The sequence below is a fragment of the Poecilia formosa genome, unplaced genomic scaffold (assembly GCF_000485575.1).
Source record: "Poecilia formosa unplaced genomic scaffold, Poecilia_formosa-5.1.2 Scaffold274, whole genome shotgun sequence".
Classification (NCBI taxonomy): Eukaryota; Metazoa; Chordata; class Actinopteri; order Cyprinodontiformes; family Poeciliidae; genus Poecilia; species Poecilia formosa.
This window is the reverse complement of record NW_006800213.1, coordinates 150601-178003: the sequence shown is the minus strand read 5'-3', so window position 1 is coordinate 178003 and position 27403 is coordinate 150601. Positions and strand designations below refer to the sequence as shown.

General features: G+C 38.3%; 2 long non-coding RNA genes across 4 annotated transcripts in view; one reads left to right on the top strand and one right to left on the bottom strand.

Annotated features, from left to right (window-relative positions):
- Positions 1-4110: 4110 nt before the first annotated feature.
- Positions 4111-10450, bottom strand: LOC107838536 (uncharacterized). 2 transcript variants are annotated; one of them, XR_001664621.1, is made up of 4 exons: positions 10362-10450; positions 7894-8068; positions 6897-6986; positions 4111-4693 (listed from the first exon to the last, which is right to left on the bottom strand). It is a non-coding gene; the product is annotated as an uncharacterized LOC107838536 (long non-coding RNA). The 2 variants fall into 2 exon arrangements; XR_001664622.1 differs by lacking the exon at positions 6897-6986.
- A 16448-nt stretch (positions 10451-26898) lies between these two features.
- The window catches only part of LOC107838535 (uncharacterized), a 1260-nt gene continuing 755 nt past the window's right edge, over positions 26899-27403 (top strand). For both annotated transcript variants that reach the window (XR_001664620.1, XR_001664619.1), the window contains exon 1: positions 26899-27191. This is a non-coding gene — a long non-coding RNA (uncharacterized LOC107838535). The remainder of the gene's footprint in view (positions 27192-27403) is intronic.

Below are 27403 nucleotides of genomic sequence, written 5' to 3'. Positions count from 1 at the left end.
ATATATATTGAATTAGGCATGATTAATCCACAATGCAGGATAGCATTCACCATATGTTCACACATTTACATCTTCCTGTGAGAATTAATAGGAAAGACTAACCTTTATATTTTATGCAAACCCATGCTAAATAATGCAAGATGAATTGCATGGTGGTGTGTGTATCTTTTATTGTGTGAGTGCCTAATTAGTGTTTTTAATATATACAGATTTACCCCCTATGACTATTGCTACATACTGTGAACATTAGGTGGAAACAACTAATGTCATGTGTAAAGGAATCGTTCCCATCCATTAAGGTGGAAACGATTTTAAAGTATGACTGTGTGAGATATACCAACAACAAAGCATGATTATATTAGCTCTTGTCAGGTGGAACAGCATTTTATATTCATAATTAAAATGTCAGTCTCTTACTTCTAAATTCTTGGATGCACTCAGATGCTGTTTAGGAGACCTTCAAAATCAAAACCGTTGTGGCTCTTTGTCATGCTAATTTATTATTATGAAATGCCAAACGCTAAAGAAACTATTTGAATTAACTAAACCAGCTAATTTCCCCTCAATATCAGAAAAATAGAAAAGGGAGGAGAATGGAGAAACTTTGAAATTTTGCTACTTGTGGAACAGAGAAGCTTAGACAGCAGTAGAAGCTAACTCGTCAATGAAGCAGTTCTTCCATGAAATCTCAATAAGCAGCACTGTGATGAAAAAAAAGTACTTGCCCTCCTACAGATCTTGTTCTGGTTTTCATCTTTTTCTCCAGTTAATATTTTAGATAAAAGAAAATGTAATATCCAAGACAGAACGAGAAAAAGCTTCCAAATTATGATTTTTATTTTTTATGGAAAACAGCTAGTCTGTAAACGTAATAATGGGTTGCTCAAACCATGATGGCAACAACTGCTATCAAGTGTAAACTGCCAGTTAGTCATTAAAATTGTGTGGAGGAGTTTTGGCCTACTCTCCTTTGCAGGATTGTTTTAATTAAGCTATGATGGAAGTTAGCCTATCAAATTCATGTGCAAATTTTCACAAACCACTCAAAACTTTCATGTAGTGTTTAGATTTAAAAAAAATGTATTGTCCAACAATTCTTACACTGTAAATAAGGAAATACAATTAATTTGAGGCACAAGTGTCATGTTTCGGAGTATTTCATTCAGCATTGGTTTGTATTGGATCAGCTGGGGGGAAAAAATCTGATATAACTGCATAGGTGAGACCCGCTGACTGTAAAGAGTGCAGGTAAGGTTTAAGTTTTTTGACACTTACCAAAAGATTTCATCATATACAAGCACATGTTTTAGTGAGAGTTCAAATTGAGCACCAGAATGGTGAAGAAACCATTTCTTGAATTTACAGAAAATGGTCAGAAAACGATAAAATATTAAGTGAACAGCAGTTATGGAGACGAAAATGCCTTGTACATGTCAGAGGCTTCCGGGTTAATACTGGCAACGCTGAAGATTCTGACAGAAATTAAATGCCTTAACCTTGCCTGGAGACAAAAAGTTGGATCCCAGACAGGATGTCTTGTCTTGAATAGCATTATGCCAATATGTGCAAGAATCATATATGTGCACTTATTGGCCCCAACACAATGCCTGCAGCTACAGTCATAGAATTGTATTGGGAGGATTTGCTGAAATGATTGTCTAAGCCAGTTTGATATTGTACTGCAAGCTCTTTCAACTATTTCAAATCTCTCAGTGCTGTCATTTGGAATCTGTTCTTTGTTCCCTCAGACTATTATTTCTTGGATGGGCATCAGTTATGAAAGGCACCAGTAGCTCAGACAGCTTTACCACCAGGAAAGACCTTATACACATCAAACTTGAAGCAGAAGAGCCAGAGCAGACTGACTGCAACAGGAGACTGAGATAACAGTTCACACAAGATCGCCACAATAAAAAAATTACAGATTGGAAAAATGTTGGCTGGTCCAATGGGTGTTAATTTCAGAAGCAACACTGAGATGGCAGGGTTGGAATCCATGGATGGGTCCATCCTGTGTTGTATTGGCTGCAACAGTTTACACTGCTGGTGGTGGCAGAATGGAGATGGAGGCACAGTTTAGGCAAATTAACACCAAAACCTGGCTGAATATTGTTGTTAAGGTTAGTATAATTCCCTCAGCATACACTGCTCCAGAGCAAGTTATGAGTTCAGCATATATTGCATGAGACAGATTTTGCCTGGTTCAAACATTCATGATATGATTTTCTGCTCAACATAGCTGGCTAAGCATTTAATCTTCCTTTCGTATGCAGCCCTGAGGCCAGGGAGTGACTGTGTTCAGCTCACTAAACAAATAGTCCCATAAAGTAAGCTACACAGCAAGGAAATCTGATTTCTATTTCTGGCTTCCAGCCCACACTCCCACAGACTGTGTGACCAAAGTTTTTTTGTTTTTTTTTCCCCTGCTAATATGCTACAATGTTCCATTGCAAAACTATGCAGTTTATGATGGGTTGTTTAGTAATTTACATCAAGGTTTTCATGATAACGCCAATCTACTGAAGTACTCAAATACATTTACATTCCATTAATAGTTGGTCAACTGGGTGTTTTTATCCACACTGGCTTGAACGCAGAGTGAGATACCCTGAAATATTCAAAATAGTCTGCACAGAGATTTCAGCCATCGTACCGCGAGGGAGAAAAAGAGCTGCTTTAATCTTGTCAAAACATGAAAACATTTGATGCACTGCTAGACAATATCTCTGGAAGGTCACAGGAATTTTGCCAATTTTAAGAACCAATTAGAACCACTGCACAACCTTCAACATTTGAACACTTCAGACAGATAAATCCTCTTCTCACTTCATGACACACACACAAAGAATCTGTCCTTTTAATCACTCTGCTTATGCTTCTGCACGGTGAAGCTGTTCAGCGCCGCTGCTGAAGGTCTGCATGTTTGTTGATTCATAGTGACATTTCACACATAAAATCTGCAACCTGGTTCACAGTGTGGCTCAGGGGATGCCTACCCCCGGTGTGCGTCACCTGTCCGCCCACATTAGAACCTGTCACATCACTTAAGCACTGCAGTACTGCACACTGGGTATAATAAGGACAGATATGTATTTGTGCTTACATGTTGCTGTGTGGGAGTTGGTCTTGGGCAGAACTACTTCATCGTTATTAGGAAAAGTGGAGTTTCACGGAAACTTAATGAGTGGAACAGTCAAAAAAAAAAAAATGGTGAATTGTTTTATTTCCAGGAAAGACTGCCAAGATGTGAACTAATCAAGTGAAGTGCTCTCAAACCAGGTAAATGCTCTGAATCATATGAAATTTGAAAACATGCTGTACTAATGGGTGAAATGCAACTACCAGAGTCTGAGACAAATCTTATTTGCCTGAATAAATGTCTTCCTAGGAATTTGTAAAAAAAATCAAACGGCACATGCAACAGAATTTTGTAGATCATTTCTGGTGATACGAACCAAATAAAGAGCCCAGAGCCACGTTCGCCCAGACACACAAAAATATTCACACACCAGTGCATGGATGGGTAGGCACCTTGGAGGTAAATGCCTTGCCCAGGGACACACCAACATGTGGCAGAGGATGAAACTCTAATCAAACCCACAACTTTTTGACTGCAAAACAAAAACCCTTTCCATTACCCTCACACCTAAACACATTAACCTCATTAAACCCTCAATCAGGTTGTTACACCGTCGACATACATTCCCCAGGTACTTTATTATGAACACCTGTTTAATTGCTTATTAACATAAATGACAAATCAGCTAATTACATAGCGGGAAATCTATGCATATAGGCATCAAAGACAAGATGAGGACAACTTGGTGTTCAAACTGAACATCAGAATTAGGAAGAAAGGGGATTAAAGTGGCCAAATGTGGCGTTGTTGTTGGTGCCAGATGGACTTTGTTATTTCAGAAATCGGTGCTCTTCTGGGATTTTGATCATCATCATCATCATCTTCTGGGCTGGCTGAGAATGATCACAAAATAGGAAATATCCACTTACAGGCAGTTATGCTAGCAAGAAAGTGTTGTTGATGTCAGAAGTCAAAGCAGAGTAAGACTGCTTAACAATATAATTGCAAATACTCTGTAATGTCTAACAAGGTTATTTTTCAAGTCAAAAATATCATACATTGAAGCTAGCAGGCTGTAGCAGCAGAGGAATGCCGCTCCACATGAGAAAACAGGAATTGAAAGGTACTATTCAGACCTGGGCAAAAACACATTTAAAAGCATCTGGTCTGGTGAGTGTCAGGATTCAAAATTGGTGCAAACATCATGAAACCACTTCTCCATCCTGAATTGTGTCAGCAGTTCAAGCTGGTGGTGGTGGTGTAATGATGTGGACGATGGGTTTTGGCTCCGTTTGGGGCATTTAGTACCAGTTCAGCATCGTTCAAACACCAAAACCCACCTGAGTATTGTTGCTGCTCGTCTCTTTCCTTTTATGATCACAGCATACTCATCATTTTAAGGCTACTTCTGACAAAATACTGCACCACACCACAAAGCTAAAAATATCAAACTGGATCCTTTAACATGACATTAGTTCATTGTGGTCCAAAGGCCTCCACCTTTTGCAGTTTGGAGGAATGAAAGAGTTACACTATGGATGTGCAGCTGACAAAATGTTATCTCTGAGGTCCAGACTCGCCATGAAAGCCTTGAACAGGATCCAGAATGCATTCCTTAAACAGAAAGGAAGAAGCTGTAATATGGCTGCTTTGAGTCTGCACCCAGGATATATTGTTTTGAGATTATCTGTGGAGAATCAGAGATATCAACACGGGACATATTTACATGGGTTCTCTTCTTAACTTGATTAATCACACATTTGTTTAAATTAAGTAGGAAGTGTTTTTACTTGTGGATGGAACGGTTAAAATAAGTATCTATTCATTAAGTTAAAATGAATGTTTGTTCTTCTTAATCTTTATTTATTGGGCAAATGTTGCATAATCACAAATAGCAGCACTTAAAAGAGGAAACCAGCTTTACATGCACCAGCCACATGGGCTATAGAGTAAGACTAGCCTATAAATTATGCTGATCATCTGTCAGACAAAAGAACCCATGACAATAAGCAAAAAAACTGTTTTACAAAATATCAATCCCTTATTCTTATTTTTATCTTCATGACTTTTCTACTCAGTTCAGGTGATTTCATCTTCTCACAGATTTGCTTATGCAGAATGTACTCTTGCACAAACTCTCTGTACGTCTTTCTTCAGATGGCAGAATCTTGCAGAAATAGCTAAAATGCCAGAGGCCTTAAATTTTTATTTAAAGATGTTTTGTAAGACAAATTATATATCCACGCTTTGCTGACTGACTCAGCTTTGTAATATAAGGTCTGGGAGTCTAGTGAGTCGAATTCAGCGCTGCTATTCGTGACTGTACATGCTGTGATACTCAACTTTCCTTGATAGGCACAAATTTGACATAAAGCGAACACAAACACTGAGAGCCGTGCAACATATGAGTCACTCTGCAGTTACAGTACATTGGAAAGTGCACATTAAACATGGTTCGCTAAAGAAATATTCAAACAGTGGATGGGGAAGAATAACGCAATTATGAGAATAATTCAATGTGAAAGCCTAATTTGTGGTGCTCCGGGGAGTTCGTCATGGTAAACACAGTTTAATTCAGCCTTAAAATTAATTTAATCAAATTCTATTTGATTTCCATAAAGCCATTTTAGAAGAAGGATCATGTTAGGGTATTTTTACAAAGGAGGTTTAACTGAACTTGAACTGTATGCAAAATGATTTATTATAATAGAATACGTCCGTCCACTTTCTGAACTCACCACTTAATCTTGTTAACCCTCTGGAAACGAAAGTTATGTCCCTTATTTTATCTCTCCTCATTCAAGTAATTCAAGTTGAATTTTTTTGTTCAATGGCGACCTTTAACATCCCACTAAGGGAATTGGTGTTTAGTTTATGGCACTTTTAAAAAAAATAAATGCCACACCATTACTCAACTTGTTATACATTTCTGGTGCCTAAAACGGGCTTGTCTGAGTCAAAGCTTTGTAAAAGTAGTGCCATGTATGAAAAATGATGGACACATTTGAAATATATGCCAAAAATTAAACTTACAGATGTAATTTACAAAAAAATAAACAAATTTAACTCTTATTTTCATGTACCCAGAACTACAAGAATGCTCCAAAGCTGATTTTATTTATTTTTTTAAGTCAGACCTATATCTGACAGATGTATGAATAATTCTGGGCCAGCTCTATGTTACTAAGAAGACATAGTCATTTTCAAATCAGCAAGGAATTATTTCCTATTGAAAGATTACTCTTCTGACCTTTTTCATTAGTTCTAGAGTTCCACTCAATCAGACAGAAAACAACAAAACTGGAATTACTTGAAAAATTTACCTCCTGTGAATATTATAAATATTTTACAAGCAGTGGCACCGAGTATTTAATGATCACTGAATAATAAAGTGAGGTCATGATTTGTTTCTCATCCATTTCATGTATATGACCGTCTACTGTTACAAAATAATAGGATATGTCATTATATTTAATCAGGAGCGGATTTGATTCTCTTTAGTTTCCATGTGATTAAATATATAATGTTCTCCTTTGAATGGACCCCATTCAAGATGAATGTGCTAAGTATAGGAACGTTTTATGCAACAAGCAATATCTTTTAAGGAATTGCCTTTTCTGTTTACTCCTCTTTGGCTTACAAAGGTCAGACCAATTTAAACTGGAGGCAGGTGCCGGCCACATTGTGTCAAATTCTGAGAATATTTGGATAAAAAAAAGGGAACAAGTGAGCCTTCACTGATGAAAACAAGTGTGTGAAGTCAATAAAATATTGATTATTTCATTGACTACAAAGTGGTGTTACTGCACAAACACACCTGAGATCAATTAGCCTGTGCTTCCTCTGCAGAGCAAAACGGTGCTGGTGCATATTTCCAGCAGCCATTGGGCAGGAGGCAAAGTACACCCTGGACAGATCACCAGTCCATCAGAGACACACAGGAGAAACAACCATCCACACACACACAATTTAGATTTACAGTCATGGTTTCATACACCGAGAGAACCTACAGATACACAGGCAGAACATGGATGTCCATCAGGAAGGACCCCGATTTGGGAAGGCTTTCGTATTAAACCCCCTTTACTTCAATCTGGTCTGGTGTTGTTTTGATTTTTTAGAGTTTTCCTGGGTTTCTTTTTTTGATTATTAGCCGTTTCTGTTTTGCCTTAGTTATTCCTTGTTTTCTATTTCCTTGTATTGATTAAAACACCCTTTATTTTTTGTCACACTTTAATTCAACCACAAGCTAAGTAGCTCCAAAGCTAATCTGTTAGCTTTAGGTTTGCGTCCCAGAAGTTTAACAACACTGACCATACAGGCAGAAGGATGCTGGAGGAGATTAGATCAAAACATTATTTCTAAAATGTGGTTCAACCTCAGAGGGCTGGATAAAAGGCATGCCACACTTCTCAGATTTTTATTTGTAAAGATTATTATAAAGCAGCAGACATTTGGCTGTTATTTCAAAATGTTTCACCTTAGGTTGCGTAAGCTCATAAAGTGCCCAAAACACAAGTTTTTGTTTGTAGTGTAACAAAATATGGAAAAGTAGGAAGGGTATTTTTGCAAGATACTATCGATAAGCCTTGATGACGAGACAACCGAGCTCATTAACTAAGAGAAAAGATGCTATTCTCTTCCAAATGATGCAATATAGTCAAAGCATACTACATGATGGTTATGGCAAGAAAAACATTATGAAGGGAATCTATTGGATGCTGGCACAGATGGGAAAGAAACTCACAGCATGATAATAGCACTTCAGCTGTCAAACTGTCACATTCAGCATTACTGACACATGGCCCACCTACCTTCCTCTGTTTCTCTCTGATAGGTGGAATGACAGGCAGCAAGCTAATTTGCTCAGCGCTCTGTATCCGAAGAGTCTGGAATCGCTGGGAATTGTCCAGCTGGGCGAGGTTTTAAAAAAGAAGATGCAAATTTGAACAGCAGAACATCTCAAATCAGTCAGTCTCTCTGATGTCTCTGGGAACCACAAGCATAAATACAGCAGGAAAATAAGTATTGAACTTGTCAGACATTTTCCCACTAAATATATTTCTAATGGGGCTATCGACATGAAGTTCTTACCAGATGCTATTATCCGCCCCGAGATTCCACACATACAAAAAAAAAATCATCACATCTCAGTCCATAAGTAAGGATATGTGTAATAAAGAGAAATAAAAGTCACTCATGATGGTGATTACTTCTTCCAGAGGCCTCTTCTATAAACTCTGATTAGTACTTTAGTTTTCAATTGGATTCAGAGCAGGTGATTGACTGGGCCATTCTAACCACCTTACTTTATTTTCCCTAATCCTTAATGTTTTCTTCACTGTGTGTTTAGGATATTGTCTTACATAAAAATTCACCTTCATTTCCCAGTAAATTCCTTTAGTCATCATTCAGTTAAATTTGCTCCTCTGATTACATTCACTAGAAATAAAAACAGCTCCACACACCATGATGTTCCCACTTCAAAACATCACTATTTCCCGTTTCGGTTGATTTGTAATGTAATTTCTCTTCCAAACATAGTCCATGCAATGACATCCAGAGAGCTCATCAATTTTTGGGACCTCTGGCCGAGTATATTTATTTCCCCATTGGTTTGTCCAGATGTTCTACAACAAACCTAAGGTTCTTGGACCACTGCTCTAATTTTTTTTTAATTATTATTATTATTTTCAAGAGACCGCCCAGCGATTGTTCTTATTGTATTGTCCCCATAGAGGAAATATGTTTTGGATATTGTGCACTAAACAAAGCTGCTTGTAGCGTGTAATTAAACACACAACAAACACACTACAAGCACTAAATACACATACACGACAATAACAACACAACACAACACATAATCCCCCAACAAAAACACATAATATTGCACCTTCCTGCATAAATTCCAAACGTGATATGAAGAAACCTTTTAAAATCAGCCAATATAATAACTTCCACTGATAGGAATCAGCAGTGGAGGTTAATGCAGTAATGTTTCTTCTCTCCTTGTCCCCTTCCACTCCCCATAGTACCTAAACATACATATTACCTAAACATAACCAAATACACATATTTTCCACATGCATACCAATCAGCAAATAAAGAAAAATGCCAGAAACTAAGAAAAATAAATTCTTATCCTACAGTCTTGTGTTTTCCAGAAAGAGTGCATATGGCCTGATTATATTGTGAGGTTTTCATGTTTATCTGTTGTTGGTGACTTTCTAAGTAGACCTGTGAAGGTAATGTTCCAGTAATCAAGTTATTCCATCTGTAGCACACCTGCATGGATGGGTTTCTAAAGATTTTGTTGGCACATTTATCATTTAGTCCTAGAAATGTTCTTCATGCGAAAGAAGGCTGATTTTGTAATCGGGTTCATGTGTCTCTGAAGGTCCATCCTAAACCTTCAGAAGTCTGTGTAAAGTTCATCTCTACACAGAGATTTTGGGCATGATCAGTAATAACTAAAGGTGTGTGCTACAGATGGAATAAAGTTTTCATAAATCATATTGTGTTTGAAATATTCAGTATAAAACTGTCCGGTGAATTTTTGATTTAAAATTTGGAATTCAGTTTGAGTACCAACCTCCCCGACCCCCGTTTTCAGGGCAGGAAACCATTTCACACATTTAAAGAAACACCACAGGGGTTGGAGTTTGTTTCTTACTGGAGTAGTTCAAACTTTTTTTTATGACTTTCTTGATTTTTACCACTTTCTTCCTCATCCACTCGCAGATTTTATGCCTGCTTGTGTTTACAAAGTGTGAAGAAATTGATTGGTAACCCAAATGGGCAACAGTTCAGGCACAACTTAAACAGGTCGCTAGTCTATCACAGGGCAACTTCTTTCTCCCATATGTTTAATAAATATTCCTGGTTTTTATTCAGTTTAATCATATACCATGTGGAACAATTTGTTGTCTTTTCTTTGTATGTGTGGCTGGCTTGTGTTGTCATAAATATATGGTGTGACTTTCATGCCAAAAGTCCCTTTAGAACTATATTTGCTGATATAAGCATTGACATGTTCAATCCTTATTTCAATATGCTGCTGGAATTTTTCGCTTTTACAATGCATTAGGACCGTGGGACCTTCACTTCAAACTTTCTTCTGGTGGATTATCCTCAAAGAACTGTCACTGATGGTTTTTTTTTTCCTAACAGAAATGAATAAACAACCTCCAGCAGTGACTTCACACATAAGAATTCAAAGTTGGCATGTCAAGTAGACCTGCTTCTGCTTAAAGGGGAAGGCATGCTTGTCTTCACGACTTACCGGCATCTAAATTAGAAGGGTCTTTTTTCTGATCCCCTAATCCTGGGAATCATCTCTCGTAGCAGCAACATGCAGGCAACCAACCGGTGTGTCTGTGACATGAGAAAAACATCAGTACTTTCGTCTGAAATCCTGACTCACCGCAGACGATAATGTTCACCTTGAGACGAGTGAGAGCGCAACAAAGATTTGGTTAACCCGGTGTTGAGGCTAAACACACACTGCCTGGGTTGTAATCTGCAGCATGTTGTGAAAGACTAACATCCTGTTTTAATCATGAGGACATCTTTTTTTTTGTTTGTTAGCTGGTGCTTATATGTGTATTCAAACCGGGGGGAAATGCACATACAGAAATGTGAGTGCGGCGTAAGAAACAGAGACAGACACCACTTTTAGTTACCAAGGCTCTGTGCTTTTATTTTTTTCCCCAGGAATGTGTGGATAAAAACAGCACTTCAATGATAACCTTGAAGCATCGAGCAGCGCCACATTCAGACTATGTGAGAACCCAGAAGGGCTGCAAACAAATCATTGGACCTGCAGGCTGCGTGTGAAATTACCTCCCTTTCTGCCTCTTTATTTCCATGAGTAACCCCTTTATGGTTTATGTTGACAGAATATTAAGGAGGCTGGCGGGGGGGGATGGAAGGAGCGTGCATGCATCACTCCATCTCCAAGTCAAAATTTATTTCCTCTCTCAGTAGGCCACTGCCTTCATGAATGAGATCCAAGTGAGCAGATTCGCACTTATCTTTCTGCTGGGACTCCATGTTATCGCTGTACATGTACAGATGATGATTTCTCCTGTCATCTAAACTAGAATCTCTTCACCCTGGACATGGTTTCCCCTATCATGGCTATCAGTGTAAAAACACACCCTTTCCCCCCTTTTTAAAACTGCCGAGACAGCTGCGTGTCCTTTAGGAGTCAAATTAAATTTTCCAGATAGCACAGTCAGTCCCAGCAAACACTGTCTGATAAAATATATATATTTATCAGCATTCAACAAATATCACAACAGCAAATCGAGCTGCAAAACAACACGAGCTGCCTTGGCTCGGCATCGGAAATTCCATCAAACATTCATATGTTTTTCATGGCAAAGGAAAAGAACATGGGCTAAAATATCATCAAAGAGAAAAGCTGAGAAGACAGCTGGTGCACAAAACGGACAAGCAGTGTTTGCCTAATTTCACATAATGTGATCCAAATAAAGCAGCTGCTGACATTTATGTCACAGACTCAATTGTGAAGCTACATTGCTGGTGAAAATAATCACAGCTCTGAAACGGTTGGATATGTCTCTGATGCTTTGATGCAGCCTCTGATTCGATCGCTCTTCTTTCCCAGCTCACATATGCAGTCTTTTGCAAAAGTATTTATATCCATTCAAGTGTTTCATGTTTTATCATTTGGTAAATGGTAAATGGGCTGTACTTGTGTAGCGCTTTATCAAGTCCAGAAGACCCCAAATGCACGTGAAACTACATTCTGTCTTTCAACCATTCACGCACAGATTCACACGCTGGTGATGGTAAGATACCACAATTTGGCCACAGCTGTCCTGGGGCAGTGTGACGGAAGTGAGGCTGCCATGCACCGGCGCCTTCATGCCCTCTGACCACCACCAGCAGGCAAGGCAGATGAACCGAGTTGCCCAAGGACACAACAACTGAGCTGGACGGAGCTGGGAGCTCGAAATGGCAAACCACTCAACTCCTACCTCCATCTCTCCCAGAATAAGACTTCAAATTTACAATTTTATTTGATTACTCGTAGTTTTTTAGTGGTAGTTCTAGCATTAATGAGGTTCTTGAAAAATCTCTGTTACTGCCACCAACGCCTGTTACGAATGTTTTTTTTTTTCTTTTTCATTTTCTGGTGTTACGCAGCGAAAGTTGGCACTCAGACACAGAGTACATTACTGCTCACGCAATAAGAGGTCAGGGATTGACAGAATACTGGGCCTGGTCTTTTTTTCTAAGAAAAAAAAATAAAGAGTGCCTGCACATGTAAAAAAAAAAAAAAGCAATAGAAACTTGTTCAAATGACAGATGAATACATTTTTAAAATAGGCCCTTCAGTAACCCTCTTCTATTGTTGCCCTGGGCAACTACCAATTTTCCCCATGTATAAAAATACACAGGGGATAAAGTTGCAGGGATGTTCAGAGTGGGGTTATATGTTAGTGAAATTTAAACTTAGGATACATTCAACACCTCAAGCTTTAAACTTCTGATAAAGCATCATTCAAACACACGTTTCAGCAAGGCAAACTACCTCCAGTGAGATGGTATGTTGCATATTCATTAGTCCTCAAATGGAGAAGGCTCAGCAGACAGAAAATAACATTAGAACAATGCAACCTATTTAAATACAAGGAGTCTCATGTTACACTGGGTGGCTGTGTTTGTCAGTCTGGTGCATGTTTGGCTAGAAAGCATTTGTCCTTCACTCTGTGAAGTGACCAGAGGTGGGCAAACTAGCATGAATCTGCACTGAAGGATGTTAATATTACTCGTGAAAATAAAAAAATAAATAAAATAAAATAAACTCTTAAAGGTTCATCTCTATTGGCAAGCTAGGCAAGAATTTCATGTATCAGACAGGATGGAGGAACTGATTAGATCCACAGGTCAGGTGGGAGAATCTGTTGACAGGACAGATATTAACAGAGGATAGAGAGAGGAAGTGTGGAGGACACAAAAATCATGTAAAAAACAGAAGGTGCTCTGGTCAGATGGGACTAAAACTAAACATTTAGGCTGTTTTGGAAATCAATAAGATCTATTAAGTAAGGAGAATTGCTTTTGTGTCTTCATAGCTTATCGCCACTCCATGCGATGCGTACAGGTTCAACAGAGTTCAAGCCCCTGAAAAAGTAATCACAAAATCACTGAAGTTTTTTCCCTTCCCTCGCTTATCTCCTTTCCTCATGTGTGCCCTCCTGCGCACGTATAGACAAAGCAAATAAAACTGTATCAATGTAGAGAAATCATGCAAGTCAATTTCATACGTAGTGAAAAACTACCACCCCTTAAAACATTGTGCCTTCTTTGAAATGTGGCGATAGCACCATGCTGTGGGGAGGTTTTTCTTCAGGTAAGCTGGTCAGAGTTGATGGCAAGAAAGGTAAAACTGAATGCAGTGAAATCCAAAGGAAAATCTGTTAGAGGTTGCAGAAGATTTGAGTCTAGGTTGGAAGTTTTACTTTTCCACGAAACAGTGACCCTGAGTATATTCTAAAGTGACAGCTAAAATATCTTAGAATCTTTGGTGAAACTAAATGTTTTTTTCTTACAGATCCTCTCTGATCAATCTGACTGAGCTTGGGCTATTTTGCAAAGAAAGTAGTTTTCTCTAAACAGAAAACTACTCAGACAGACTCGAATACACGTGCAGGCGACAAGGTCCCCAAATACACAGCATATACACAGTAAAAATCCCAAGAAAATAGACTGAAGTTCTTACTTACATGAGAAAAGAGTTTTCTTTAGTTTTACAGATTTGTAAATCTACAATCAGACCTTGTCTTTTTTTAAAACGGCTGGCTAGGAGAAGAAAATCTGAAAATTTCGCCTCACAGCATCAAACTCCAGGACTTTATCGGGCGAGTTTCCGATATTCTTTGCGTGAGCCGTCATTCCCAGGTCAGGTGGTTGACCCCGGGATTCAACGCCCCTCGCTGCTCCACCACTCCAGCCCTCCCTGAGGTGTCTCTTGTCTTTGATTCACGCTCTTATCTTGGCAGCGCATACAGTGAGGCGGACCGCACGGACACGGGTCGCAGGACCAATCGCACGTTCTGATCTCGGTGAATTATTGAAATTGCCGAGAGCAAGAGGAGCACACAACCTTTACGTGTTACGTGACAGGAATGGTGGGTCAGGCAGCAGCGGCTTCAGATCAGGCAGTCGCTTAGACTGGACAAAAATGTAATTTTCTCTCATGTATCTGATTTTATTGTAATGGCTGGAATAGTGATTTGGTAATGACCTGGTGTCCATCTTGCACTCTCTGCAGCTCAGATTAATGAAATCACAATGAGCGCAGGGCTCATGTGCCCTAAATGAATCGCGCAGATCCTTTTCATCCACCATTATTGTGATAAAGAGCGTGTATTTGTGGAGGCGTTGACACAAGGCAGCAGAAGAAAAAGACACGCTACAGTGAGGGTGTCTGAATTTCACAAATACGAGAGCTAAAGGTAACAGGGTGGAAATCAATTACATGCTTGGTTCACCTAATTGATATCCACCTGGGCATGAACATAGATAACACCCACAGCAATATTCACACAGTGAAGCATGTATTCATGGCAACTAAACAAATTTCACTAAATACACAAAATGCCACTATCTCCAGTGAAGGCAAACTGTTAATTAGAGCACATTTTGAATTAAAATGTATTCTGCTTTACTGTAAAGCCCCTTGTAAAAGTGTTTATCAGTTCCTTTGCACTTTGTCACTTTACAGCTATATTTTAAAGTTAGATTTTAAACAGACAAACTTGTTTAAAAGCAGAGGAGAGGATATATCAAGAGGAGCAGACAATGTGCCTTTCGTAACTCTGGAGGAGCTGCAGAAATCCAGGCCTCGGGTGAAAGTATGTGTATTTTCACGGGTGAATGAGCCATTATGTAGTTTTTTGCACAAATGTTTTCTAACCTCTGAGGGATCAAAAACAGCTTTGCTTATGCTGAAGTTAAATGACACAGGTGAGCTCTATCTTCTAATGAAGTATTGGAAAGCAAGCAGAGGCTCTGTATTTTATATGGTGGCATCAAACCACGTCAAACACAATACAAACAAAACATTGTGAAAAGTTTCAAGAAGTATGAAAACTTAAGCAACTAAACTTAACTGATTTGAAGGTATTAAGTAGTTTCCTGAGGATCTTAAATCTCTTTTTGAGTCATAGTATCGAAGAAAACAATTCTGTCAAACAAATTGGTTTGGTGTTACACAGATGTCGCAATAAATCTTTTTAAGTCTGCTGTATTTTGAGTATTGTCCAACCTTTATCTAAACCACACAAAACTCACTTTCTTTTTACTGTAGATGTTATCAGTTCACACAAGTGGAATTGAAGTTTGCAGCCAAGGCTTTCCTCATCTTCTCTTGTCTCCTTGCAAGCACCATGCAATTATGTCTGACTGTTATCATGCTGCAAATGTTCAAGTGCCATCACGACAACTGTGTGATTCATCTGCGACCTTGAACATTTCAATTAGCTAATTTCCTCTTTTACCTCTGGGTAGTAATGCACACGGGTGTAGTTATTTTGCAGCTTTGCACTCCTTATAGCAGTCAGATCATTCATAGGATAAAAGGAGGGAGCATTTTCTAAAATTACCCTTTACTAACAAATGTCCAGACTCTCAGTCTGTCCTAAATACACACATCTCTTCCTTTGGAGTTTTCTTTGCTTTTGTACATGCAGAGCCAAACCTATTAGTGAGATTAAGGTAAAAGGGTTATTTTCTTGTTTTTCTCACAAGGAACATTTAGTTTCAAAAGAAAAAGCAGTTGCCTATTTTTAAATTATATATGTGCTTAAACCTCATAAAATGGAGATCTGGTTCTTCCTCTGTTATAAAGCAAAAAACCTTCCTATGCACAGTGCCATAGATGTGTTTACTCCCTTTTGGATTTCTTCAGTTGCTGATTTTTGTCACACGTTTGAAATTGCAAAACACATCCAAAGCAACCATCATGTTCTGGCAGAAACAGACATAGACATTGCTTAACTTTCCATAAGCAAACAACACTTTTAATTTGTTCAGTTTAGAGTTTCACTCACACATTTGTACATATATGTCCTGTAAAATAAACATGTTTCTCACATCTTATTACTACAGGTGCGAGGAGCAGCAGCCATTTTGAAATGCAAAATGTGCCTTACCAGTCATAACTGTGGGTAGTTGGAGCTACTCTCACTTTCCAAGTGGGAAATTTGACTTTGGAGGGACTTTCAGTTGATCTATTTTTTATTTTTTATTTTTTTTACTGGGAAGTTGGGATTTCCCAGTTCCAAGTACAACTGGATCACAGCAAGAGTTGGGGACTAGCCGCCACTAGCCATAACAAATGGAACATGGAGCAATGCTAGCCTTCACAGGAATACCAAAATTACACCGGAATCATGAGAACAATCCATCAAAAGATCTAAAGTAAACATTATGTGATCATCAGCTCATTTAAGATGTCCTTCTCTTAATGTCTCCTTGAATAAACTCACCATCGTCCTTTTGTTCAGATTCTAAATCCAGAGCAGGTCAGTGGGAGGGGCCGGCCATGCACTTCCTGGTTGAATAGGTTCATGATGTCATTGATTGCATCACTGGGTTCAACCAAATCAAGAGGTTTACTTTTTGTTTTGTATTGTTTCTTCTCTTTAAAGTAGCTTTTTGCACTGAACTGAATGAAGTGTTTTACTGTGCAAACCATTTAATTGCAAAGATGAGTTTGTAAATTAGATTAATAATCTTACTCTTGTTTCTTTGTCTAGATTTCACTCTTTGGCTCAACCTATTTTCTCAAAAGTACAGAACAGTGAGATCTATGTGTTTCAGTTCTGCACAAAACCAGTAAGAATTTGAAAGCGGAGAGCTTAAGATTGAAAATTGTCAGGAGACAAGTGTGTATCATTTTCATTTTCAAACTGAAAGAAATTAAGATGTCACTGAATAAAATCAACCTTTGTTGTACTACAGTACGCCACACAGCAATGCCTCTAAATAATTCAAAAAACAAAATAAAGATTTTGAAGAGGTCTAGTAAAAATCCAGCATTTGAATTTAAATCCTAATGAGATGATGTGGCAGTATTTTAAATGGACCAAAACTCTCTATGTAGAACTAGTTATCTACTTACATAAGGATTACAAGGTTGTTTTGGATGCCTTTTTTCACCTAGGAAATAGCATCATTAATTGCAGTTACTCAGTAATCTTTGTTTTATATTAAAATTTCTATAATGATCTAAGACAGAAGTGTGACAATAAATCAAATGCAGAAAAATCTGCAAGGAGCAAATCCTTTCAGCTTGCTTTTTTAATTAATTGTCAAAGTAAAATTTCTATTGAATTACAATTAAAGAAGTCTGTAAGGTTTGCATAACATGAACGACAGTGACTTTGAGGAAAATAATAAACAAGCAGATTCCATATTGTTCTGTAACCGTTACAGTATTGCCCTGCTAAGCAATCTTGTTTTGTTTGACATGCCTTTTTGCAGTTAGTACCACAAATACACAGTAGTTTATAGAGACAAAATGAACGAGGCTTTTTCTTTATGCATTTCACAGATGAAATTTGAAGAGATGAATCTGTACTCACTAAAAGCAAAGAAATAAAAGAACGCTTCCCTAAACCTTTCAAACTCAATATTTTGTCTAGATGGCCGATAAAATGAAAAAGGTCCTGCTCTTGTTTAACAGGAACATCTGGCCTCACAAACTCTGCAAATAAGAAACTTTTAGTGTGTCATTGTGACCTTGATTTTATAGGCTGTTTTTGTTCGCCGTTTGCTCTCCACACACCAAAGGTGAGGTAGCTGATGATTTCATGCTGCAGTTACCAGTCAGCAGGATCGCTGTGATGCTGGGCTGTGTATATTGGCTTGTTAAAAGCAACAACTGGATAACTACAGACATGGCAGAATGCTGCTTTGGCCTATTGGTTTTCAGAAAATAAAATGACCAAACATGCAGTTCTGATTTACATAAAACCACATTTCATTTTCCAAAATTTATGAAGTTCAGTTTTTGTTTGTAAAAGCAGAAGAAGAAAAAACAAACTCTGTAGCTTTATCGCTGATTCTTTATGATGTATATAGTCTTCTGCAAACCCTAACATCCCTAACAGCTGATTCATTCACAGGCCCACAAAACAGATCTTTCAAGATTTTGTTACTAGCTATGAATATCCAAATAAAAACAGTGTTATCATTAATGCTAGCTCTTATTAGTTGGGAAGTTTCAATTCCAGTTTATAGTGTCAAACTCTAGAAAGTAATCTGAAACAATGATGCTCTGGGTGTAAAGTGTTTAGAGATTTGTAGAGACATCAGATCCAGGGTTTACTCTTCAGCTACTCTTACTGCTACCCATTTGGGTGAACATTCACTTTCATTTGGGTGAAAGCTTTCACAGTAAAAATGCCAGTGTTGAATTAACACCCAAAAGTGTCTATATGTGTCCAAGTGAGCTGGTGTTAAATTCAACAATACAGTGTCACATTAACATTTACAACGGTGTTGGTGTTAAAATATATTAAAAGTAACACCAGTGTAGTGTTGATCACAAAACATAATGTTGTGTTAAAAAAGTAAATAATTGACCCACAAAGTGTCAATATCAATCAAATCCAGTGGGAAATGTTCAAAACAATACACAGAAATGGAAAGTTTAACTTTTCTTAAACCCATTTCAGTATTATAGACCAATGTTAATTTAACAAAAAAATGGGTATCAATCTTTTAACACTTTCAAAAGTGTTACTTTAACACCTGCTGATTTGGACACATATAGACACTTTTGGGTGTTAATTCAATACTGGCATTTTTACTGTGTTCTTTCACCCAAATGTGCAGAAGGTAGGAGTTTGTCTTGTATGTTGTGGTTGGTCAGTTTGTCTGAATCATTTTGTCCATGGGGAAGACACTTCACCCACTTTATCTGCTGCTGGTGGTGGTGGTGGGTCTAGTGGTGCAGGGTCAAGGCAGCTGCACTTCTGTAAGTCTTCCTCAGTGCAACAGTGGAGTCCTCTGGACTTGATGAAGTGCAGGCTATTTACCATTTTGTTTCTAAAATAACAACAACAGAGTTGTATCATCTACATAATTTCTTTGATTAAAAACAAAGGTTCAAATTTATCTGCTTTGAAGTCTAACTGAGAATACAAAACCAAAATTAGCTTTGTGATTGTGACTTTTAGAAAATGATAGTCAAAAGTAATTTAAACCTAATGGTTAGCCAATTTTAACAGAGGCGATGAAGAGTAAAAATAAAATTCAATATGAGACCCTTCGAATGGAAGCAAAGACACACAATGCATGTAACTAGGAGGATTCAGACAGTCACTTCTCTGTTATTTAAACTTGAGCAGAAAGGGGAAAATGCTACAAGGACCAGGCTCTGCAATTCTCTTTGATGAGAGTAATCCCAGCTGTCTGAGTACAATTACAACAGATGAATCTGCAGTTTTCGAGAAATACTGCCATCCTCCAAATGATGATATGGCTTCTGAAAATCAGATGGAGGTAAAAGCAAACACCAGCTGCTCCCTGGTAAGTAAGTAAAAGCTCTAAAAATGAGACTTAATATATTCCCTGAAGCGCTATTTAAAATTGCTGCAGCTATAATCTAATTGACACCAAAAGCTGACTTCCATGTTGAGCCACATCCTACCTATGTCAAATTGTTTTATGCAGCTTGGTCAAAAACATTTTAAGCAAGATTAATTAAGGATGTTTAGCCATCAGAAACTACGGAACAAGTCTCCACAGAGTTCCTCCATTTTTAACTATGAAAGGAGACACTTTTGCACAACCAACAACAGTCCATGCTTGAAATCCTTATTTCATTCAACGCTCATATGTATTTCTTCGCTATGTAAGCCGCAGTAAAAGATCTATGAAACTCTTTGGCATGCAGCACAGTCCTTTTTTGTATCCCTTCCCGGGAGCTTAGGCAAATATCTTGGTGGTTTTGGTTCCATTGCTGTGTTGGTGAAAGATTAGCTCTGTAAAAAGGGGGGAAATTGTCATGGACACACAGAATGCACCAGTGTGGGACGGATGGCAGTCCAAGAATTAGAATGTACCATTGGTAAGCTGTTAGCAAAGCCTTCTCTGCTGATCTAAACACTATCAGATTCCCTAACATATATAAACACAACCTAAATTATAACACTTCTCTTTCTTGTCATGTTCTCTTGGCTGCGTCTCGTCCTGAACATTTCTTTGGATGATCCCTGTTTTGTCCAAACAGATTTCAGTCTTTATGTGGGCAATCTAATCTTCCAAGGGCCTTCAGAATCTTTTGAGCAGGCCTACGTCAATTAAGCTATACAGCAACAGAACGTTCCCTCAATAACTCCTGTGAATTTGTTTTGGGGTTTTTTTGTCTTTGTTTTTTTTGTCCACAGTGCCTGATGGAGAAAGCGAAATGGTTTAGTCTCAGGAAAGATTAAAGATCCATTCTCAAGGCAGACCTTTTCAGAAGAACTGGACATTATAAGGAGAGGTCAGCCAACCTATGGGTAGCTACCATAGGTTGGTACCATAGGTTGGTAGCTACCCAACCTATCTAAACCACCTGTAAAACTGTTTGTCTAGAACTTTCCGAATAGTGTCCATGAACGGCTTACCGTCTGATGAGCATTGCAAGTTATAATGCAGGGAATGCCTGCTATTTGCAAGTGACAGACTTGGTGTTTGGTGTAACAGGATTTGCCAACTTGAGTTGTCTGATCAAGGCAGCAGAGCAACATCATGTCACTGCAGGGCACTTGCAGCCTTAGCCTCCTATAGAACATAGAAAAGGCCTTGTTGATGGAACTGCAACTAAGAGATCAGCTCTATGCCGGAGTCATTGAATTATTCCTGTGTAAAGAGAGGAGGATGGATTTTGCCTATAAAGAAATAATCACAACTGAGTGAGTGTTACGTACTGTATTTTCACACACGTGGCACAGCTGTGGCTGTTTTGTAGAGGTTTGGAGTTGTCTTAATTGGGATTCTTGTAATAATAACAATAGTATTCCCTCTCAATATGTGAAATTCCCAGCAGAAATTGCTAATATATAGAGGTGCATAAAATAAATGGCGCCCTCTCACTTGCTCCCTGGCCTCCCTCCCTCGGTACGCCTCGTAAACATCCTGCTGTTGCATTTGATGCATATATGTAAAAAGAAAAAAAGTTATAAGGAAACCTCCATAAGAAAGTCTTCTAGCAGTCTTCTTTCTATATTTATTTTTGTACAACAGTTGGTGAGATCTGGATCCATGTGGTCCCTCAGGACGCATCACAAAGCACGTCTGAATGACGCATTCAGAGCAGGACACTTGAAATGCCGTCACTCAATACTGATATTAGTTTCAGTGCTGAACACTGGATTACCAGGCTTTGTTATTGTGCATTTCTAGTACAGCATTGGTTGGTGGCTTGTACACTTGTAACGTCATGTTGGTGGATTAAATCATTAAATCCCCACTGAACGGCCAGGCACCAAATGCCTGGCCTGCTTCTGGTTTGGATCAATGGACAAACACAGGCCAAGATCTTCTGGACTCATCCAACAATTACCGTTTTCAAGCCAGCAACACATGCAAAAAAATAAATCAAAGAAGATTGATGGGCATAAAGCAATACACCTATAATGTATCCATGTGAGAGATATCTTCACTGAGATGCAACTGGCAAGGATCTAACGGAATATTATCAATCATATTGAGGTGTCTTAAGTTTTAGCTTTTCAAAATTTCAATTAAAAGAAGAATTCAGAAGTCAAAGGTTGTTATCCACAGTAGTTTGGTGGTTAGTTTTAATTTCAAAGAGTCAAAAGAAATCAAAGAAATCTTATGAATTTCTTTTCTTCAGCCTTCATTTTTTTAAAACAAATGGTATGTTAACTGTTCTGTTTGACAGGAACAACAAACTATTGTTTCTGTCTCTGCTTTGTAGTGCCTCCTTTACGATATTCATGCTTTTCTCAACCCCAAAAGGACTGTTGGATGTTTATACCCTGTCTTCACAATATAAACATCCAGCTTCCAGGAAACACTTATCTTCACCTACAGACACTTCATGGTCTCATAATTATGCATGAACAGCCATAAAATGTAACTTTGTCATCATGTTGCATGTTGTCATGCTGCTAAATAAGATGCAGCATTACAGAACTATTAGGCTTTGGGAAAGAAATGAGCCAAAATCAGAAGCAGCAGATCATACCTTAAGAACAGAGAAAGCAAGGAAAGGATGGAAGACCATGTATTTGTCTAAATGATTTCCACTAAAATAACTCAACTGTACAGAAATTCAGACATGTTTCTAAGGTAGGTGAAAACAAAAGCTAAAGTAAAATTTCTAACTGACGTTTCCACTGCTGCCATTTAGTTAGAATGGAGAAAAAAGTGATGACTGTTCTGTTAAATCTTTCTAATGCTCTGTAAGTTGCCTTACTACATCAGTCAGTGAACCACAAATGATTTAAAATTATCTAAAGTTGTGCTGCTCATGTTGGCAGCACGCTAAAGTAGCTCTTTTTTCTTTTTGCTGACTTTTCCTCATATTTATTTATTTCTATTTTTTGATTGCGGTATTGCAAGGTTGGACAATTATCCCCTCCGGTTTCGGATGCTGTTCAGTCTGAAGGCTTTTCGTTGTTACGGTTTTACTTTTGGAGCGTTTTAAGGTGTGTAGCATGGCAACAAGGTGTTCTTTCTACAACTGGAAGAAGCTGATTATCATCTCAGAAATGTAAATAATATCTGAACTATGACCTAATATCCCAGAGGAGTTGAAAAGCAGTGCTTCGTAGATGTGGAGCTGAAATAAAGAACAGAGAGAAGGAGCAAGTTCAAAACATCTTTTCCATTCATCTTAATGGGCAAGGATTATATCCCCAACTCCAACGTCTCTCTGTTCAGCTTCCAAATTACACGGACTGACAGAGATTTAAAAAAAAAAGAAGCAGCATAAGAAAATTAGAAGTGCTTGCCAACAACTCATGGTGTCCATGTTCCTGTGGCATGTTGCCTCTGCTGACAGGAAATTGAGCTGCTAGCATGTCGTGAGCAAGCATGAGGTTGCCATAGTTTTCATGCAGAAGCTTCTTTAGATTCTTTACAAGATGACTGATCAGAGATCCTTCATCCTCAACACAACAGCTTCCACAGAGATACTTGGATAACATGAATTACAGCAACATTTAATTCCTGTTTTTGAATTGAACCGAACTCAACTGAATGAACTGGGTCAATGCCTACAGCTCCTTCCATATCTATACATTTTAAAAAGCATGTTGTACCTCGTTAGCAATTTCAGTTTCACAGTGAAGGGGATCTGTAACGTACTGAGACGTTGTAAATTCAACTTGGATTATCCACATCCTTTCAGTCACAGCAGGTAATTTTGAAACAGGGAGAAGTGGAAAACATGCTTCTGCATTGAATTGTAGATCAGTATTTCCTTGAAGAAGAACTTTGGCTGAGGTACACACATATGCAAAGCAGAACAGATTAAGATGAGTCTCATACACACTGCAGTCTTTATGCATGCTCCGCATTAATCACACTCCAAGATATGATTCAGAGCTCTAAATTAACTGAAAAATAATGGACCTCGTGGACCGCAGCCTCATCACGGTGGGCCTGTAGCTGCAGCAGGCATCTTGAGGGATTTGTGGTTTGGGATTACAGCAGAATACAGATGTTGTTCTGAAAGAGCCAAGATGAGTTGCCAGAGAAACAGGATGAAAAAGAAAAAAAAAACACCAGTCGGATTATAGAATGTGAAAATTTATCTCATGACTGTTTTAGGAAATGTAATCAATGAGAGCAGGAGTCTGGTGTTGCCACAGGCAACCATTTTGTCATCTCTACACATGTAAGTAAAAGTAATGAAGAGGCATTGACTTTTGTAATGTACTTGTTTTGTGTTATATTGTAATTGTTTGTGGTATCACAGAATAACCAACCAGACACACAAGAACTGGTTTTAATAACAGCACTGATTCATGAACTATCTTTGCAAACGCATTATAGGATTGCAATCAAGATTTGTTTTCCAGAAAGGTATAAGCTGCAGTTTTTTTGTTGCTTATGTTAATTAGAAACATTTTAAAGGTTTCAGCAGTCTGTACAAGACAAAATGTTTGCAAGTAGAGCACATATGTTCACACAGACAGATACAATCTTTAAAATATCATATGTTTTTAGAAAATACATATTTATAAAGGAATTTTCAATTAGCAATGAAAGATTTTCTTGTCTGCATAGGTGGGTGTAATTAATTCAATGGTGCATTTTATTACATGAATTATGCAGACACTCCAGCTCTTTTCTATATACAACAACATTTAAGGAGAAAAAACATGAGAAAATGTGAGTGACAATAAAGTTCCTATAAAAATTATTTACCCGCCTTATTGAGTTTACAAATTTATCATCATCATTCCACTTTTTTGACAAAAAACAAAAAAAAAAGATTCCACAATGAGTGGAATGGGGATCACCTGAGCAGAGTGAGTGTATCTCATATTATTGTGCTATAAAGACAGATTTATTCATGGTTAGTCAGTATTTCTGGCTACCATTACAGCATGAAGATAAAAGAACATGTATTTAACTGAAAGTTAAACATGGGAAAAAGCGAAACTCAGTAAAACCCGATTAAAAATGTTTTTTTTGTTGTTGTTTTTTTTGTCAGTGAAAAATTATATAAATCAGGAAAAATAACCAGAGACAAGAAAAAACAAACACAAGGAAGCACTAAGCTTCAGGATCTCTGTGTCCAACATAACAAGCAAAATACTTCTATCTCATAAAGGAAGAAAAACATTTCTATAAGAGGGAAAAATACAATGTCTGACCTCCTTGGCTGACCACAAAAAAGAAAAACAGAAGAAAAGGATAATAAACAAAAATAACAGAGAACCCCAACCAGCTTTTAATGTCAGTCTGGAACACACTGCTGATTCTTACTTTTACAGAAGTTCTTAAAAATACACCAAATATACTAAAATCTGTGGTCTAAAAATGTATTTTCCCCTTCAGAGATTTCTTCTGCTTTTACTTTTGAGTCAAATCTAAAGTTTCAGACTATCAAACAAATGTAAGTATCAGATAAAGATACAGCCTGAGTAATGCAAAATGTATCAATCATTCTGTTTAACTGAAAAACTTTAAACCAACCTGGCTATAAGTGAAAATTAATTGCCCCATTTTACCACATATATAATTGTTCCTCCTTTTCGACAGAAAAAGGAGCTAAGTCTATTAACCCTTGTATGTCGAAACGGGGTCCAACCGATCCCACACACGTAAAACTTGTATCATTTTCCACAGTCCTCTACGTTTGCCTCAGTCCTCGCACACACAAGGGTTAAAGCAATGTAGCAGTTTTGCTAAGGTGGCAGTTTATCATGATTCAGCCAAAGTAATGAAATGATGAACTGCAGTCTGATTTTTATTGTCAATGTATTTCTACCTATTGAGCAGTGAAAGTAAAAAAAAAAAACATGTCTTTTGCTTTAAGTATTTATTTACTGGAGGGTTTCTTGTTAGTGTTGCAGAGCCACAGCTAAATGCTAGCTCCTCACTTCAGCGGCTGTAACGGAGCCTGTGTCGTTCAGCAGCACAGCTTGGACTGAACCATTGTTCTAACAATAGTGGGGTGGACCTAAAATTTTCTTTTTTCTTAGATGAACAGCATGTTGACTTTGTTCTTTGTTTCTATTGCCTTTTTTATATTGATATTGTTTAAATACAAGGGTTTCTTTTGTGATTTCCTTGGGGGGGACAATTCTAGACTTTTCCAAGATTGGGGGGGTCCTGACCCCCCCGCCCCCATCCTCCTGGGATTTACAATGGATGGTGGATTCAAAAGGGAAACTGTATTTTTACTCCCCTTTCCTACTCCCATTGTATTTTTCCTTAAATATCCTCTCCTACCCCAACAGCTCTTACATTAGTTTTACTGCCCCCTCCTCTGACAGTAGCAGTGGACAGACATTTCCCATATTCTTCTCAAATCCACAATTTGATGGGTGCATTTGAAGACATCTATGTTTAGAAATTATATTGACAATAAAGATTGTTTACTGCAGTCAGTGCATTAAGTCTACTAATTTTTCAGTTATAACTCTTCAAATGGCGGCATGATGGTCGTTGAAATACCATCTCCAAGTGATATAATTTCCACATGGTATAATTTTGCTAGAAAACAAATCAAAACCTAGTAACTTTGCTATCCTTCAGAAATTGCTGTAAAAGTTTTAAAAAAAATAATATTTTTTACTTTGCACAAAGTAAACTACCCCATGTAACGCCGTGGGGTAGTTCTGAGTGTTTCTGGATGGTAATGCGCCACATTATTTTGTGTCTTGGTTAGTGATTCTGCCAAGTTTGATTCATGCAACATGTTTTTACCAATACTGAGATGTGAAGTTAGCTGTAAATTTGACCCCACTTGGACTGACAGATATTTATTTTAGCGCATCCAAATTCAAAACTACTGGGCTATATTTGCAATGAGTGCATCAGTGTCTTTGATTTTAAGAACACATTAGCATAATTGGGACATTGTTAAAAAAAAACAAAAAACAACTCAATGACTTGAAATTCCAAGCTCTCGACTTGAGAATTGACTCGACATTTGCCTGTCTTGACTTGAGACTTGACTTGACCGTCTTGACTTGAGACTTGACTCAGACTTGAGGACAAAGACTTGAGACTTGACTCAGACTTGAGGACAAAGACTTGAGACTTGACTTGAACTTGCAAAACAGTGACTTGGTCCCACCTCTTTTAACAGGACAGGAGACCAACAGGACTCACCATGAAGCCCTGGAAAAGGTCGGGAGAATGACAGGACTTGCTTTGAAAGCCCTGGAAGTCAGCCCAGAGAGCAACAGGACTGACTACGAAGCCCTGGAGGTCAGCCAGGAGACCAACAGGACTCGCTGTGAACCCTAGAGGTCAGCCCAGAGACCAACACGACTCGCTATCAAGACACGGAAGCAGGCCGGGAGACCAACAGGACTCGCTATGAAGCCCTGGACATCAGCCTGGAGACCAACAGGACTCGCTGTGAACCCTAGAGGTCAGCCCAGAGACCATCAGGACACGCTAGAGGTCAGCCTGGAGACCAACACGACTCGCTACCAAGCCACGGAAGCAGGCCGGGAGACCAACAGGACTCGCTACCAAGCCATGGAAGCAGGCCGGGAGACCAACAGGACTCGCTACCAAGCCACGGAAGCAGGCCGGGAGACCAACAGGACTCGCTACCAAGCCACGGAAGCAGGCCGGGAG